Here is a 16,293-nt window from a genome sequence, read left to right on the forward strand (position 1 = left end):
CTTTGCGCGAAATTCAAAAACAAACAAACAATATATCCTGTCACCTGCTGAAACCATTTCCATCACATTTAGTCCCTATGTCTTTGTAACGATATATAAACCTCGTATTGCTTAGTACTCATCTTACTTGAATAAGACAGACCAGTGTTCCGTCGAAACATGTAGTGTGTTCCACCATAAGTAAAAGTTTTCCTTATGCTTATAAATTGTTGTTTGATATTACCTAATACTATATGAACGTAATGTGCTTCCTTACTCAAGTATCAAGGTGTACTGGAAAATCGTTCTGACTGAGTGATAGCAAGCTTATCGGAAGAATTACAAGACAATTTAAACATTAGTACTGCGAATACTGAAACCATCTTAACACTGGATCTTACGTCAATATACTTACTGAACAGCACGCGATAATACGATCGAATGAAAAAAAGAAATATTTACAATACATACATGTACATATTCACTTCAGACTACGTTTGCAATGAAAAAAAATCTTAAAAAGTTTATTGTTTTTAATATATATATATTGATTTCTGTATATTTTTTAGCTCTGACAACCCTTGATGTATAAGTACTTTAGTTTCTCACAGGACAGATACTGACCAATGAGCGTGCATGGATCTATACGATATAAACATTTACTCAACTCGAAATCCTTCCTCGATAAAGTTAGCAACGAGTATTCAGAAATCTATTGCATAAAGTGAATTATTTTTATTTACTATTCTATAGTTTCTGGATAGTTTTTCCTCAAGTTTTTAAATAATAAGAACTTATTTCGAGTTATTTGGAGTTGATATCATTATTGTCTCATAAAATGAGGTCTTTAAAAGTGATCTCAAAAGGTTACTGTGACCACTAACGAGCCAAATCTAAATTGACATCAACCCTAAACACAATAAAGACATTAAACAAAACATTAAATAAGTGATTTTTGATTAACGTATCAAAATCAACGTTTTCTGTTTCTGAGTCCATGACTCAAGACTGTCATATTCCCCCCCCCCCCATCACGTGGTTCACTGAATTCAAAATGATGTTTTACAATACATATCTGACAAAAAAAAAACAAATACAAACAGCATTTGAATACCCAGTTTGTTTTGGGTTTTTTTTTTCTGACCATTTAGGAAGAACAACCTAAACAAACTCCAGAAATGTAGTGAGGCTCATTGAAGATGTTTGAAAACAAAGGTTTATCAAACTTAATCTCTCCAAGCGCCTGATAATATACCTTATCGTACGAATTTACACTTGTGTTTACACAGCGTAATGCCCCAACTCCGCGGTAAGTCTGAAAGCCTTAAACACTAGAAATCGGGTTTCGATACCTGCTGTGAACAGAACACAAATAGCCCATTAAGTAGCTTTGTCCTTAACAACGAACACACAAACAGTGTCACGCACTACCGGTATTTTGACATCTAGAACACCTGACTGGTTTAATATTCTTGTGTGGAATAAAACTTCACTTGACAGGCTTTTGAAAGGCTTAACGTAAAATACACAATTTCGAAATCAAGTTATTTCAAAATATTTACAACTTCAAATTATCACACATTAATCACATATCTACCTGCTAAGCGCAAAAAATAAAATAAAAAATCGTTAGCAGCTAATGGTGTAGAATATAAAATATTTCGAATGGTCTTGGTAGTCATTACTTTGTATAAAAAAAAAAAAAAAAAAACTTAGTCTCACCCAGACAAAAAGCTTATAAACCTGCACTACTTTCTCCACTGAGCCACTGTTTTCCGCCATTAGATATTAGAAAACGTAGAGAATTATATGTTATTGAAATAATCTGATCAATTACTCGCTTTGTTCCTTACGTCTCAAGTTCAAATTATCTTATATTTGTCCATAGATCATTTTAAAAATACGTTTTACAAACGTGTGGTAGTCCAAACGAGTGCGGAAGAAAAATATAAACAGGACATTAAAAAGAAATATTTTATCTTGACCAAAGCTTAGGTAACCTAGTTTGAACAACAGATCCTTCTATAAACAAGATTAAGCGAGCTTTTGAAGTTACCACGAATTCGAAACTTCAATCTGTACATCTAACGAGTTGTTTCAGAAGTGAAATGCACTGTTCAGAATAAAGAATAGTGGAATTTGTCGATGTCATAGCTAGGACAAGGTAAAGACCAGCGCTATGAAGAAACATCCATCAACCATTTCAGTTAATTTGTATGCAAGTCAGACATCTCATAGTCAGTCATGCAGTCTGAAATACTAAAAGCCGTCATTGGGTCTGAAATGTTAGATGGTTTTACTTCTTTTTTTTTTTACAGTTCATGACATATCACTTCAATACGGAGTGAATCTCATTATGGAAAGCAATGAAAACCTGGCACTGATGTTGCATGCGTAAAATCTGTGTTAATCAGGTCTCGAGTTATTCTCTACAACTTCTCTGAAAAAAATTGTTTTCACGGCATCTGTAATGTCTGGTATCGCTTAACAGAATGCGACGCATCTCCCAGGAGCAACCCATGCTTCCACAAACCAGCTGAGCATCTCCCCAGAGGTGCGGGAAAGGGTTGGTTAAACTGGAAATTTCTCAACCGCCTACGTTCCTAGGTCGGCATATCCTAGAGTGAACATGGTGAAATGGGGGTACTTTAGCGAACCCGTTGCCTATGACTGCAGTGAGAGGGAGAACATGCAACATCTACTTGTCTGCCCACAACTCCAGGTCCCGTACACAGAAGACCTCGCTGTAGCCCAGTGAACATACAATCAGATGTGCGTAGCAGTGGGTGGAAACCTTATAGGGATAGGTGGACGTGACAACAAGAACATTCATGCACGCTTATTGACAATGAAACTCTAATGGCACGAGGTTCATTCTAAGGGAGATATCTTCAAAGAAAGTGTTAACCACGTTAAGATGCGAGTTTGAGGGGGGGGGGGGGTAGTTTCACACGAGGTTGAAGTCAAGGCCAAATGCATCAGTACAAAAGGTCATAGAATGAGGTCCATATCATGTATGTTATTTTAATGGTCCTGTACGCCCACCACAGATTATTCATTCTCGCACCATACTTTGTTTATTGAGTTTCGCACAGAACTAAACGAGAGCTACTTGAACTAGCCGTCATTAATTTTGAAGTAATAAAACTGGAGGAAAGGCAGGTAGCCCACACCACTCACTACCAACTCTGATGCTACTCTTATCAGACAAAAATAGTTAAATTTGAACGTCACTTTTATAATGTTCCCATAGCCACGAAGTTGTGTTCCCGTGTAAAACTGGGTTGAATCTAATTCCAGGTTCTTTCCAAATGAAGGTAAATCTATAAAATGCTTCACGTGTTCTTGCCCAATGGAGTATTTTGAAACCACCACAGAAAAGTTATTTTATGCTTTGCTACGAGCAAAATGCATCTCATTTGGCATCTGACAAAAAGGCTGTCCTTGTTAAGCCTCATTCCAGAAATAAAAGTTTTAATATTAATAAATAATAATTATTTACTATTGCAAAACATGGATATTTTGATCCACGTTTCAACCACATATTTTTTGATGATTGCGAAAAATAAACGTGGTCGAAACATACAGGAAAATATCCTTGTTCTGCAATAATAAATAATTATGCTTGAAAGAGAGTACCACTTTATTAATTGAATGGCAGAAGGTTGTGGCTGCGAACACCTATTTTATATCGAGGATCGTATCCTACAGTGGCAGCGAGTCGGAATCGACAGATGTCGTCGTCTGCTTGTTCAGGTAATCGAATAACCGTACCACTGACTTGAGAGCAGTTCCAACTTTTATTAATTACACTTTGAGTCACTTCGAACCAAGTCGCAACAGCCTTTTTGCGATTGACAGGCTTCCATTTGTCTGATGTCTTACCACACGAGTAAAACGTCAAAGTGTCTTCTCTGAAGTTTAACTTATTGTTCACGAATAACTTTAAATGCATTGAATTCTGTGATTCACTTCAAATTGACAACTGACACAATAATGTAAAATACCACTATATACAGTCTAAACCTAATTATCTGACTGTCGTCAGATGCCTGATTTTCAAAGGAGGGAGTTAAGGTTGATGATTAACATTATATCAGTGGTCTTTCCTTGTAAAAGCAATAATATTACAAATCTCGATTATCTTACATGGCTTCTGTAACTTAATTACTCTAGTTAAGTTAAAAAAACAAAACAGAGGAGAAAACTTCCAAAGGAAATAAAATACACCAATCATATGGCCTTTTGGGTTTAATGGAAGCAATTTCAGTTAAAATTCTAACTATTATCGAACGTTTTATATTTTAATAAACATTGTTCTTATTAAAAATAGTATGTTTTCCTCTTTGAAACTGCGAGGTTTTCTGTGTTGAGTGCCCGAAATTTCATTTTTTTGATAAGGCAAACAAAAAAGGTTATAATTACATATGCTTACCAGTCACGAAAATGTGCACATAAATTTACGATATCTTATAAAAGTTTATGTCCAAAACTTTTAGGTACCACGCGGTGCTATAAAGACGTCATATTTCAAGTTTTTTATAAACACTAAGATATTTAGCATTTCTCTCCATCACTCAAAATTAACAAGAGAGCTTATATTTTCATGTATTGTTTCTACATACTGCAACGATAATAATAATAATAATATTTAAAAAAAACAAAAAAAACACGGAATATTTTCGATTTTTGGTTACTTTAATGGGAAAGGTGTTCAATATAAGCAAATTGAGCGAATTTCGAAACTTCTGTTGCTCAAAACTTATCGGTAACCTATTTATAGAAATGAATCTTTATTTATTTTTTACTGAAACACATGAAACCAAGTTCAGGGTTCGTATTTTTTTCAACTCTAATTTTGGGGTGAAATTCCTTACTAGTCTGACAAGGTGAATGGAAAAGTACCGAAGAGTAGACAGATCATCTGTTAGCAGAGAATACTTCAGATGGTTCAATGTAACGTACTCCATCGTATTTTGATCAATAACTATGCATGTTAAGTTTTCTATATGAAAATGGTGGTTTCTGTCTTCAATCGAAACCAACAAAATACCTCAAACACTAACCAACTACACGGTTATTTGAAGAGTGCACTAAAAATGTTATTCACATCTCCGAGATTTGAGAGTGTAGTTTATCTGCTCGATGTTTTTGATTTTCACAAAGAGTAAAGAAACCCAACAACTAACTAGTTATCTAAAACGTTGATCTACTTGCATATAAAAATGGGCACGTCATTTTTCCTGTACAGACCAAAATTTGTAATTATATTCCTTATAGTTATATAAATTAATGAATGCAATAATACATCCTAATATATACGGATCATCGAATAGTTAAAAACTGTACGTATTAAAACATTCTAATATATACGGATCATCGAATAGTTAAAAACTGCACGTGCTAAGACATTCTAATATATACGGATCATAGAACGGTTAAAATACTGCACGTGCTAAGACATTCTAATATATACGGATCATAGAACGGTTAAAATACTGCACGTGCTAAAACATTCTAATATAGACGGATCATAGAACGGTTAAAAATACTGCACGTGCTAAGACATTCTAATATATACGGATCATAGAACAGTTAAAATACTGCACGTGCTAAGACATTCTAATATATACGGATCATAGAACGGTTAAAATACTGCACGTGCTAAGACATTCTAATATATACGGATCATCGAATGGTTAAAACACTGCACATGTGCTAAGGCATTCTAATATAGAAGAATCCTAGAATGGTTAAAACACTACACATGTGCCAAGACATTCTAATATAGACGGATCATAGAACGGTTAAAATACTGCACGTGCTAAGACATTCTAATATAGACGGATCATAGAACGGTTAAAATACTGCATGTGCTAAAACATTCTAATATAGACGGATCATAGAACGGTTAAAAATCCTGCACGTGCTAAGACATTCTAATATATACGGATCATAGAACGGTTAAAAATACTGCACGTGCTAAGACATTCTAATATATACGGATCATAGAACGGTTAAAATACTGCATGTGCTAAAACATTCTAATATAGACGGATCATCGAATGGTTAAAACACTGCGATTACACATTCTTATTTCTGATATAATGAATCACTGGGTGCTTGACACCTATTATAACCTGTATATCCAGCTATCTGTATTAAATAGATTATGAAACCCGGATGACTCCAACAATGATTATCCAATGGAATTCTGAATCCTCTACGTCTCCCACACTTTTTCTTTCTACATTTATCCAAGACGTGAACTGTTGGTATTTCCAGTTTCCACAGTTATTTACCTGTCTGTGTTACGAATTCAGGTCCCACAAACATGTTTTATATGACCAATTGGGACGTGAATCCAATTAAAACACTGTTTACTCGCTTATCTGGGTCGTGAGCTCTAATGTTTTCCAACCAAGTTAATCACCCATCTCTGCATATTAAAGCTGTTTCTAACTTCTATCTCGAACGATAAACCAAAGTATCTCTCACATTAAATATTCTGCATCTAGATCTGGTTTGTTTTGTTTTGAATTGTGCGCAAAGCTACACGAGGGCTATCTGCGCTAGTCGTCCCTAATTTAGCAGTGAGAGATTAGAGGGAAGGCAGTTAGTCAATCACCACCAGCCGCCAACTCTTGAGCTACACTTTTACCAACGAATAGTTGGATTGACCGTCACATTGTAACGCCCCCACAGCTGAAAGGTCGAACATGTTTAGTGGTACGGGGATTCGAACCCGCGACCCTCAGATTGAGAGTCAAGCGCGCCCTAACCACCTGGCCGTATCTAGATCTGAAACCCGAATACACCTTTCATTCGTATTCATTGTACCAGAATAATTTTATTTGTTACACAATTTTTGCGCAGAGCTGTATAAGGCATAACCATCCGTGATTTGGAATTGACAGATTAGAGGAAAGGCAGCTAAGCAACATCCACCCTCGTCAACTCTTGGTTGGACTACTACTACTACTACTACATGACTGCACAGTAGGATCTGACCACTCTTACAACTTACCCATGGGCCCACAGTGCGGAGCACGTTTTAGCAGCAAAAGGCAACGAACAATCCTTGGATTCAGCGTTCGAACATGTTAATCGCTAATTCACGCCTGATCCATCATAAGAAATACCCCCCTAAACTATCATTCTTAAGTGAGACTCCTAGTGGCTCCGTTTCCCAAACATTATTTCTCAATGTACGGAATGTACTGTCAAAAGTGTCAAGAGTGATAGTACGATACACCTTTTGCTTTGCTTGGCTGTTTTTGTTATTGTTGTTTTATTTTATTTTTCATTGTTGTTGTTATTAATTTCTCGAGGGTTATCTGTAGCAGTCATCCCTAATTTTGGAATTACAGACAAGAAGACAGGCAGCTAGTCAACACCCCCACCGCCAACTCTTAGGATACTCTAATTGAATAGTGGGATTTGACTGTCGCTCTTATAACGAACCCACAGCCCAAAAAGCTTGAAGCGCAATTTTATACTATTTTTTCCGTTATTGGAGCTCGGACTACAGAATCACAAATCTACAGTCCGGTACATTAACCACTGGGCCGCGTTCGGACTTTTTTTACTTAGCACCTTTTTTTTTGAATAAACTAAAATACTTGATTAGTGATTTTTTTTAACCTGTGGGTAAAATGACATAGCATATGTTTGTTTGTTGTTAAGCATAAAGCTATACAATGGGCTATCTGTGCTCTATCCACCGTGGGTATCGAAACACAATTTTAGCGTTACAAGTCGTCAGACTTATCGCTAAACTAGCGCACAAGTAACTTAATCACGGTATTATTCCATAAATCAGTTTTTCATTAAAGAGATTACAAGTTCATTTCTATTAACTTGAGCTTTAATAAAGTGCAAAATATATCTTTTTCATTACTGAAACCAATTTTTTTTTGTTGTTTTGTTTATAATCACCATCCAATTCTACCTTTTCATCTGTGGGTGTACAAGGTTAATACACTGACGCCGAATCAAATTGGACATGATAACTCCCAAATGCTGTTTGTCTTCAACCCTCGTGAAGTTTAAAAGTAGTATTCACTGTCTTACCCAAGGGACTCTCTGGTAATTTCTTCTTTTATCAAATAACAGGTTTTTGACCTACATCTTGTCATCACTGCCAACGACCCGGTGAAGCTTTGTACAAATAGAACCAAAACCGGTCGTCGACAAAAATTAAAAACGAAAATCTCACGACTGGCTTAGTTAAAACCAACCTTTCAGTGATTATTACGTTCATTTTTAACCTATATACATATTATATACACACACGAATATAAGCTTCATTACACTACTTTATATATAAAGAAGTATGTACACTGACATTTAAAGCATGTAATAAACTGCTCTTTTATTTATTTATATATTGTTTGTCTATAGTTTCGTTATGCATCGCTTATAAACAAGTTTGCGATGCTTAAGCAAGTGTACGTGACATGTTTTTTATTGACCAAACTTTACAATGTACCAGTCGTACGTAAGTTGCTTGGTCACGAGTTCTAGTCGTTTCCCTAATGAACAGCTGAGCTACCTACCAATGAGGTTTACGGAGAGGATTTTATAAAAGTTGTACCATAATGCTCAGTAACTACTCCGCTTATAAAAAGTGACAGTATACGCCTTGTACAAACTGTGAGTAACCCTGAATGCTAACACCTATAGACAAGACAACGGTTATGGCCGTCACACCTCACAAATTGAATTCAATACAAAACTGTAAATCACGTATTTCTGCATTAGTCATGGTTTCCTTCTTAGAGTTAAACATTTTTCCCAACAAAAAAGGAAATTTTTTGTTGCTAAGGAAGTCAACTAAAATTTTTTTTAATACAAGAAATTAAAGATCAAATCTAACACGTTAATACAACTATGGAATTTGCTGTTTTATCCGAAGTGGAACAACACATACATTAATGATACTTACCAAAACCAAAATGTTAGGACGGGGAAGGGGGGAGAAGTTGGGCATATTGGGACAAATATTTGGTACAAACAGTTACAAACGGACCAAAAATAACTTTTAAAAATGTAAAAAACAACACGTAATTGGATATGTGACAATATTTTAAGGTACGGGAATTCTTCCGTTAAAAGTACCACCATATTAACGTGGTATTATCACGTGGTTTAAGTACACATCGTATCTTAAAGTGTGAGGATATTCTATTTCATATATCACCATGGTATCAATGTTCATATTATGAACTACAATACTGCCGCATCAGAATGATATCTACGAACACATACAAGAAAAACCTACAAGGTGATATCGCGCACTTCCATGATTTTGACAAGTTTGCCCTTACAGCTATTCAAAATGTTGATGTCATAACAGCACCACTTCCACGCGTTCTTGGAAAGGCTAATGAAATTCTAATTAAACGAGTAAGAGAACTTGTGAAACAGAAACATGATTTACAAAAATCATAGTACGAGCGGAACTCTGAAAGATCATGGTTTGCGATTTTTGGGTCACCCTGTACTGTGCATAAATAAACTAGAGCCAACAGACATACATTAAATTTCACCGAAACCATAAAGACACTAAATAAAAGCTGAAAATGTATCATACAAACAATAAAAAAAATACAGAGCAGCAACAAAATCTTACTTCATATAAAAGGCTAAGTTTAAGCCTATACAGATGTACTTTAGGCCTAGCGTACAGGTAAATGAATCGATTCATCTGGCCTTGTGCTCACACTCGGGGGGTTTCAACAAACGAAATCATCATATGTACTGAATGGTGTCACAGCGAACCAAATGAGTCACAAGTAGGATTTATCCGATGTCAAACAAATAATACAAAGTTCAAAGATATCTTACTGATTTTAAATGTGTTTGTAGAAAATAAGTAAATAATTTAAAAGACTAATAATCATTTTGTAAGCTTTGTCCTAGCAAGAAACAAGTTTTTAGTCTGTGCTTAGGGTCAGATCTAAGTGAATGTTTCGTGCATTTTATATTGGCGAACAAGATTAAGACCTCTTTCATAAAATTCGTTTTATAGAAGCAAACAACATTCCCAAGAGACTACTACTTTAGCATCAAGCAAGCGAAATCTGTTATCAGCTTATCCTACAAATGGGCTGTACCCACTTATTTACAAAACCTTTCATCGATTCGACCATGACGAAACTGGCATAATGCAATTCATGTTTTGACATAAACTTGCACGTTCCTTACGGCGCCTAGTCCCCCCCCCAAAAAAAAAACGTGTTATCGCGGCTGTATTTGCTTAATTGGAAAACTGCCACATGCCACATACAAAAATCAACAATACATTCCTCCTGATTAGTACCTATTGGTTCACAAAAATCAACAATACATTCCTCCTGATTAGTACCTATTGGTTCACAAAAATCAACAATACATTTCTCCTGATTAGCACCTATTGGTTCACAAATATCAACAATACATTCCTCCTGATTAGCACCTATTGGTTCACAAAACGAAGTTATATTTGCATTTATGGCAAAGGCTATCTTGCCGCTGTTTCTACTTTTGAATTACCGACCCAAAGAAAGACAACCAGTAATCAGCACCCTACTACCTATGCTAAGGGATTGATTTACACTCTTATAACGCACCCATAACTGAAAGTGAGGGAAATACTTTGTGGTATCGCATGAATTCAAACTCAGCTTGCCAGCTCCGAAATCTTGAGTTTTTCCTATAAGGCCAACCGCGCCTCCTCACAAAACGAAGAAAATTTATCATTACTCTCATCTGGAGCATCCAATCTTTTCCCCCTTCCCAAAACAGACTAATTTCAGTTCACCTCTGACCTTAAGTACACACGATCAGCGTCCGTCATTTCTAGATTCAGAACACACACATAAATAGATGCGTTTCCTCTGGAAAATAAATATATTAAATATTTGCAATCAATGTCACCCAACTATAATGATGAAAAACATTTCAAGTGATTTAAAAACATTGTTTTCAGAAGTGGGAAGGGGTCAGTGTCTCGTGCTGGGTTATTCTATCAACAACAACAACAACAAAAAAGATGGTATTTTTATATTTGAAAAAATGCTGGGGTTATGTTCCCCGTGAAAATTATGCCTGTGTGACACATACACGTGTCTTACCTCAGTAACTTCGCGCACATAGTTTATGGTATTTAAATTAGCAGTCTCTCCAAGAAGTTATGGGTGATTTACTCCAACATGTACAGATTCCAGGTCTGCTACACAAACATCTTCTAAGATGAACGGAACCAGTTAACCTAGTTATTTTACAATGATTTGACATGCTGAAAAACCTGAAGCAATTGTGAACGTGCGTACAGGCGTTAGTTAACTTGCAAGCAAATTATTGACGTACATTTTAAAGTTGAATCATAAACAACCGAAGTAACATCTTCCATCCCGTACCACTTTTAGTTTAACTTCAGTTGAATGGGCATGCAATGAAATAATCCTGTAACATCATACTAATTATTACAGGAAGTACATCAGTCGGCGAAAATAACCAAAACAAGTTATAATTTGTTCTTTACCAGTACATGTTTGATACTTTAACTTAGATTATGAAGCCTATTTTGTTTAGTTAATTTGTTAACCCTAATTTCACACAATGGTGACATGCACAAGCAATTCATCACTGACCCCTGACTCCAATATCATTAAACCAAGTCATACACACCTTGTTTTATTCTTACGCAAACCAGTGACGTGGCGGTAAGTAATTTATAACGACTCTTAATAAGAACGAGGATGCAAGGAATATTTTCAGTGATATTTTTGTTGTTTGCTCCATTTCGAGGCTTAACAGATCAAATTACGCGCATCGTGACGATTTCCTTTCTCAGGTTACTACCACTCGTACAAGATTGTACGACAGCAGTCTAGAAGGTTAATCGACCCCCATTTTTATGTAATAAAAACAACTATTAAGCGCAATCTGAACTGTATTTTACACAAAACTATCCATTGCCAATTGCGACTCCTAAGGCGGTCGTTCGGGATAAAACAGGAAGTAACTAAATGACATATAAATACACAATAATAATAACAATACAAAACAAATAAAAACGACTATTTAAAGATTCATATAAGAGAGAGAGAAAAAAACACAAAACATGTTAACATCTACTCCACTAAAACATATTGCTTGAATGGTAATCAAAACTATAAATTACGAACACAACAACATAATATTTGCAGCTCCTGAATATTCGACGTTAAGTATAAGACTTAAAAAGTGAAGCTAAAGGCTTACCATATTAGGCATGCAGTTACAAATGATCTGCACTCTCCCTCTTTAGCACATCGTTTGGTAGGGCAAATATCATTAATATCTCTCTCTCTCTATACATACATACATACATATATATATATATATATATATATACATATATATATATATATATATATTATATATTCCCCTTTGTCACAGTGGTTACAATTTGAAAATACCCACATTTTAGAGGGAGGAGGCTTAGAAGTTGGTGTGAATTCAATTATTACCTTTGGTACATTAAAGAAAGACAGAATCTGAATAATCCTTTGGTGATTTACCGTCAACTTTAACAAGTTCTTTGTGTGTGTTTCATTATTTTAGGGGGGATGCTTTGAAGTTGGTGTGAATTCAATTATTACTTTGGTACATTAAAGTAAAACAGAATCTGAAAATACCCAAACTGATCTTAGTTAACCCTCGTTAATACGAAGCCAGCCACGCATACTGAACTTTTACTCAGAACTATAAGTAGGAGTATTTTATTATGTGCTACAACTAGTTTAAATTGTATGCGTATTGTTGTACGTATATAACCACTGGTTACTACTGCAACTACTATACGTTTGTTTTAGATTCTCGTGCAAAGCTACACAAGGGTTATTTGCGTCAGTCGTTTCTAATTTTCAACTGATCGACCACAAGAAAATCAGATAATAAACATCACCCATCGCCAACTCTTTGGCTACTCTAATCGAATAGTGGGATTTAGTCATCGTCCTTTTAACGCACCTACGGCCCAAAGGAGCGGTTTTGCGATATTGAGGCAACGAGACGCGAACCGTGTACTCTTGGATTCACAGTACGGCACCATAATCAACAACCACGCCAGACCAAATTATTTCGTACAATATAAACATTCTTATATAAGAAGAATATCGTACCATACGTTATTTAGTCTTACATATAACAATAATATTAGTATGAGGATTTACATACCAATAACATTAGTTTTATCAGATTCAATTCTGTATTCTGTACATGCGTATTCTCATGTTTTAAGGATATACAAGTTATACGCGAGAGTCCTTAAAAAAATCGCGACACGAATATTCGCTAAAAACCAACAACAACAACAAAAAGACGATGCTAATCAGGTTTAACATCACCACAATGGTAGACAGATTATTACTTCGTGTATTCAACAGAGTTCGCTGTAATTAAAATACTACCGTTCTCTATCGTTGTAGGTACAAGACTGAAACATTTTAATAAAACTGTGCTAGAATCTTTCACATTCATTATTTTAGGGGGGGGGGGCTTAGAAGTTGGTGTGAATTCAATTATTACTTTGGTAAATTAAAGAAAAACAGTATCTGTGGATAATTCTTTTTTTTTTGTAATTTACTGTCAATTTTAACAAGTTTTCTGTATGTGTTTAGAAGCGTACCATTTTGAACCCTGTTATTGTTTTTAAATATTTTGTTTATAGCATACTGTTTACTTATACGAGTAAAAAATATTCTGTTAATCATTGACATTTTATTCAGTGTGATCCTAGGGCCTGATGAACACTTGAAAGTTTTTGAATGTCCGGTTGCAGTGTGGTCAATGATAAGCGAAGATCACCTCTCTTCACAACATCAAGACGGTTACGTATTTTTGATAGCAAATAAGTCACCCGACTAAAACCATATAAGATGTGGGAAAAGCGATAAAATAGAACTTTGCCTTCTCCCAGAGCTGTAGAAACTTGTTAGCTATTTCACTACTTATCCAGAAATAACGTTTGTCACGTTTGAATCTAGCTTGGGCTGTTATATCGCTCTGCTGCTCTTGAGAATCAGTCGAAAATATTCACAGATACCGGACAAACATTTTGACTGTTACTCAAGTACTAGTCGCGTCTGGTAACTTGACTTCTGAGCTGTGGGGGATACGGGAACCTTTGATTCAATTTTAAATTTTAAATATTTTATTCGGACAATGAAGTTTAGGAGGCCCACTCAGAATTTACTGTGACCCCCTAATTTTCCGTCATTCACGTGTAGCCCCTTAGAAACATGGCGTGGTCTCCTAGGGGACCATATGGCCCATGTCAAGAACCACTGTATTATAATATGTGTGCTAAATAAATCAGCGAAATCAGAGTACCAATTAATAGTAATGTTCCATGGGCAATAATCACGAATAGTACATTTTTAATAGTGTGTGTTTGTTGTTAACCACAAAGCTACACGATGGGATATCTGTGCTCTACCTAAAGTGGATCGAAACTCTTTTTTTGGTGTTACAGGCCCACAGATTTGCCTCTGAGCTACTATTTTTTTTTTATGCATTACAAACTGTCCACACACAGAAATGGAGTTTTTTTTTATACAGTGTGAAAGAAACATTTGTTTCAACAATAAGAAAGGATAACAGGAAAATACATCTTTTACACTGACTAGTATGGTGTAGAAATACCTCCCCGTGTGTTCTCTACTTCATTTGACCTTGGTCAATGTCACAGGCGATAAAATTAGAGAAGTAACCCGAATCAAAAAAAATTTAATTCGGTTGGGTGTTGATGGTTATCTATTAGAATAACTTAGTCCGGGTGGCTACGGATTAAAATAGGCTTAATCAGTATGGCTGGTGGTGTCTACGGATTCATATAGATTAGTCTGAATAGCTGTAGGTTTAAAATGATTAAATAGCTTGGTTGTTGATCGTTGATTGGTACTGAATGAAACAGTTAGGCCTAAGAGGCTGGTGGTTATCTGATATTGCTTAGAATAGTTAAGCCTGATTGAATGTGTGTCGATAGCGCTTAAAATAGTAATTATGAGAGGCTAATAAAAATGCATAACAAGTTGTTTTTCAGAATATGAAGACACTACAAAACCTGCTTGAGTTAAATAGAAGGAACTTTTGAAAAATTACATCCAATGTAAACGTCGAGTACAATATTACTGTGTTGACCTCAAACTACCTAATATCAGAAACTGAGCGTTTCTGTAAAAACTATACAATAGAGTTAATTTAGTAAACCCTTAAATTTTTATAAGGATTTTAACCTCAGAGGTCTACTAAAACCTTTATATGTTTCGATTATTTTAGTTACGTTATGCGAACGTGATTCTTAAAACTTTAATAATAAGAGTTTTAAAAATGTCTTTGCCCAACAACGCTGTGTCTATAGTAGGTGGGCCAACCCAGAAAAGAATCTTAAACCCAACGCCTACATTTGTACAGGTCAGGCCAAATCAAATTCACTACATTTACAGAGTTGATTTACAGGCTAAGCTAGATCGTACATCCAACACTAACGTTCGAGGGTCTTTAACCTCATCTCAACTCGAATAGAAGGTCTCTCATGGCGGCAAGAGCGTGATGTCAAGTCGACGTAATGACGTCATAAATATACCCTCAACCCGAAACCAGCCACGGTTGTGCTGCTACGTACCTTCAATTTCCGGTTAGTCAACCTTTAACCCTCATAAACATGTTTCGAATCCCCTGCGTAACAAAAAAAAAAAAAAAAACAACGAGGGTAGTGTAGTTAATCCTTTTAGTTTTTTAGCCAACAGTTCGCTCAACATAAAACTTATTTTCATTTTACTGTTGTTTTTTTAAACATGAACACGTGCTTTTGTATCCCTACACACAGCTTCTGTGTAACTGCTCATTTATCGTGATAGCCTCTATCCTTTGAAAATATTTAAGAATACAAAATGTTTGTTATGATACATTTTAAACTAATTCGCCTTTTTCGCACACACTGCATGTAGTTCTTGTTGGACAACGATATATCGTAAGGCTGAAATATAAAAAGAATCAGGATGTAGGGTAACCTGTACACTCAGTTTTTCTTTTTAGAAGTTCAAAACACTATTTTTAATTTTCCTTTGAAGAAAATGTCTCAAGTCATGTTACTAAATACCACAAATAGATTCAGTGTCTCAAGTTATGTTACTAAATACCACAAATAGATTCAGTGTCTCAAGTTATGTTACTAAATACCACAAATAGATTAAAAAAACAACAAAAAACTAATCGTAGCTTACTTATACAATATTGAATCTATTTGTAGTATTTAATAAATATAATTTGAGACACTTAATC

General features: G+C 35.4%; 1 protein-coding gene across 2 annotated transcripts in view; it reads right to left on the minus strand.

Annotated features, from left to right (window-relative positions):
• The window catches only part of LOC106458535 (low-density lipoprotein receptor-related protein 2-like), a 178,518-nt gene that overhangs the window by 144,418 nt on the left and 17,807 nt on the right, over nt 1-16,293 (minus strand). The window lies entirely within an intron of this gene.

This window comes from Limulus polyphemus, unplaced genomic scaffold (genome assembly GCF_000517525.1).
Source record: "Limulus polyphemus unplaced genomic scaffold, Limulus_polyphemus-2.1.2 Scaffold481, whole genome shotgun sequence".
NCBI classification, from domain to species: Eukaryota; Metazoa; Arthropoda; class Merostomata; order Xiphosura; family Limulidae; genus Limulus; species Limulus polyphemus.